This window comes from Pseudophryne corroboree, chromosome 8, assembly GCF_028390025.1.
Source record: "Pseudophryne corroboree isolate aPseCor3 chromosome 8, aPseCor3.hap2, whole genome shotgun sequence".
In the NCBI taxonomy this organism is placed as follows: domain Eukaryota; kingdom Metazoa; phylum Chordata; class Amphibia; order Anura; family Myobatrachidae; genus Pseudophryne; species Pseudophryne corroboree.
In genome coordinates, this window is record NC_086451.1 from 279,961,963 (window position 1) to 279,965,533 (window position 3,571).

General features: G+C 40.2%; 1 pseudogene; it reads right to left on the reverse strand.

Annotated features, from left to right (window-relative positions):
• Positions 1–1,069: 1,069 nt before the first annotated feature.
• On the reverse strand, positions 1,070–1,188 carry LOC134951609 (5S ribosomal RNA; annotated as a pseudogene).
• Between the last annotated feature and the right edge of the window lie 2,383 nt (positions 1,189–3,571).

Consider the following 3,571-nt stretch of genomic DNA (forward strand, 5'->3'; position numbering starts at 1 on the left):
ACCCGTATATCGCACGTGCACATTACGGTGCCTATGCATGCGCAGAAATGCCGATTTTTAGCCTGATCGCTGCGCTGTGAACAACGGCAGCTAGCGATCAACTCGGAATGACCCCCATTATACAGTACGATGTAATGAGTGGCTGGGTTTGCGTGACCGCTGGTCACCATACAATTGCCTGGATCCAGTTGTGCACATTGCCAGCAGGGAAGGGGGAGCGCAGTGCTCCTGGACTTCTCATTGGTGCTGACTCACTGATAAAGGGACCCTGAGTCAGGTTATGTGCTTTACCCTAGTTGGTGAATCCTCTTCGCCTCCCTCCACCAGCTCTCCCTTGCTTCTGGCTTTGCTTTGCTTGGGTTTGCAAAGAGCAAGCAGACTGACAGTCTATCTGGGACACACTTTTATATTTATGTCATATAAGAAATAATGATTAAAACATAACTTTTATAAGCATACACTTAAAGGGGGAATCAAGACAATTTTCGTGTATATGTGTGATAAATGTAAAAAGTTATTAAATAAATCCAAAAATGTCCTCTATTGTTTGGTCTCACTGTCATGAATTTCTATTGTATTCCCTTTTTATGTACAAGACTGAGGTATAAGTTACATGGGTAATAGAGGAATCTTGGCAACAAGTTGGGATGATTTTTGGAGCGAAAATATATCCTATTGTTCAGTTGAATCTTAAGGGATACGTTATATCCAATTGCACAACAAAATAGGGGGCTACCTTTCTCCACTCCTACAAAGTGTGTTTCTACTGAGTGGTATTGGAATAAATTACTTTACACATTGTTAAGATATGTCTCAAACTGTTCTGGTCCTAATTTTCTACACAGTGGTGATAAATTAATACCGTTTGTACTGTTATAGGAATAACAGCTTCACAAAGATATAGGCGATCAAAAAAGAGAGTTGTCATCTCACCACTTCTGCTTTTGCTCATCTGCATAGCATCGAATGAGCAATGAGTAAGTGGTAAAGTAATTTTTTTGTGATGCAGAAGGAAGAACAGTAACACATTTCTGCAGTCCAATATGAAGGCAGTAGTCTATTGCTTCATTATCCACAGCACTTGGTATTCCAAGGAGGTCTCACATCCAGGCACTAACCAAGCCCAACACTGCTTGGCTTCCAAGATCAGATGAGATCAGGCATATCCAGTGAGGTTTGGCTGTAGGTGAAAGTAAAAATATGTCCAAATATCGCCTCAGAAAGAAAGAACTATATTTGACCCAGTGCCAGCTGATAATTTAAATACCTGCTGCCTTTTTGGTGGGTATACACACCCCACCTAAAAATGAAATCTAAACACAAATCTCCACTTATGAAGAGAAAAAAAGTGCTGGTGTTGAAGTAATATTTTTAAAACATTTAATTAGTATTATACATGATACATACATACAAATAAATAAATAAAAACAATGTCTCAATGTAATCAATTACCGTCCAGTAAAGAAATGTCCCAAAATGAAGGAGCATAGATTTAAAAAGCCACTGGATTTAATATCATATGGATAGAGTAAGGTGGTTTAGCTTATGCAATCAAAGATGAAGGAAACACATAACACCTAGTTGAAATTATTAGGTGTAAGGGAATTTTTTACCCATCCATGAGGTCTGTGAAGTAAAAAGTCTATGGCAGGTGAAGCAGTGCCTCACCTGGCTATCTTTTCCGCAAATCTCTGATCAAAACTCACCAAATTTCCAGGAGTTTATACTGCTGTTCCTGTGTTTAATGCCCACATGTACCCTTTGGTTCATATATTGCATGTAAATCTGGTTCTGGTGCTAGCCAGTGCAACCTGAGCCATTTAGCTCACCGCATGCCCCTGGTGGTCATCCGCCATAGGGGTACTCTGTCAGAGCACCCATGGGACATCATTTATTGTCTACATTATTATACCCAGAAAGTTAATATTCTCTATAAAGTTCATCATCTTGATGACAGTGATGTTGATGGACACTGTATACAAATTTTTTGGATCTTTCTTTGGTGAGTCTTCAAAACCAGGGAGCACTTGCAGACCCTCACTTCGGAGCTCCACAAATTAAATATCAAGTATCACTGGGAATTAACATTAGTCTGTAAATCTATCACAATGAGACATTACTTATCCTGCAGCAAAGCAAAGTTCTTCCATCCTTCTGTCCTGCCTTGGGCTTCCCTCTGGTGGACCTACTGGACTGGCAGGACTCTCTTCTCAGTTATGTTCCTACTATACTCCCCCCCCATGATAGCAGCTGGCAACATGTGAGTTGCCATCCTAAGCCTCCCATGAGCCCTTGTGATGGCTCGTAGTCCTCTGTGATGGACTGTAAAGCATCCTTGTGGGCCTGTTGGCTCTTTACTCTCATAGTTGCTTTACATTTTTCACACAGTTATCCTCATTTGGATGCCTTTTTCAGTTTCCTTCTATCGCACCTACTGTATCTGAAGATTTGTTAGTGTAATTGCTGTTTCTAAAATTTCTTACTGTACCTTAGAATAATGTGCAACTATTGCTCTCCATGTTCACTACATATTTTTTATTAATCTGTCCTATGTATAGTACCATCACTTTCCAGTATTTGACAACCCTGACTTCCCTCAGGTACCTCTAGTGCTCTGTTTCACATTTGGGTACAGCAGAGTGGATTCTGGGAAGTTGCTGCCTTTTGGTACTCTACAGACCAAATGGGCACTGTCAGATGCTGAGATTTGGGGGAATTCAACTCATTTTTCTCAATGTAGAGATGTATGATTAGCCTGAAGCAGGCCACTGTCTCCTTTTGAGAGAAAGAGGCTTACACCTATATGCCTGTCACATTCTGTTTCAATAAGCTAAAAATTACTAAATTAAAACACTACTGGGAATGTGACTTACTTGTCTTTTTTAACCTCTGATTGGTATCAAATTTTTTCCAATTCCTTTGCCAGCTGTGTTAGTTACTCGCTCATAGAGACTAAGTACAAAGTGGTTTCTTGTTGATATAGGTGTCCCCAAACTTTAGCAAAAATGTTTCCCACTGTTTCTAACAGATGTTGGCAATGCAACTCTGTGGAAGGCTCGTCCTTACATATTTGGTGGGACTGCCTACAGTAGCTCTCAGCCTTTTCTGGAAGAAAGTTACAGTATTTCTCCCTACACATCTATCATGGGTTGTGTAATCCCCTTAGATTCTTTCTTTTGGCTGTTAGGGACTTGCAAGAAATCCCTGATCAAATTCCTCAATAGTGCTGCAAGATGGTCATTCGAGTCCATTGGAAGTCTCTGACCCTTCCCTCTTTAAACTAATAGTTCTGCAGTATAGAACTATACATGGATATGGAGGAAATGCCTCTTGGTGTGGAAAAAATAAGGAATATTGTTCTACCTGGTGCTCTTGGCTTGAGTTTAAATCAAATGCGGCCTACAGAGCAGCATAGGTCTGAAATACAGACACATTGGGGCATATATAATAGGGTCCAAGTTTGTCAGAGGTGCAGGATGTCAGCAGAACTCGAACATTTTTGTAAAGCAGCAATTATTTACAAGGCAAAAACATGAAACATTGTAAATGATTGCCGCTTTAAAAAAAGCCT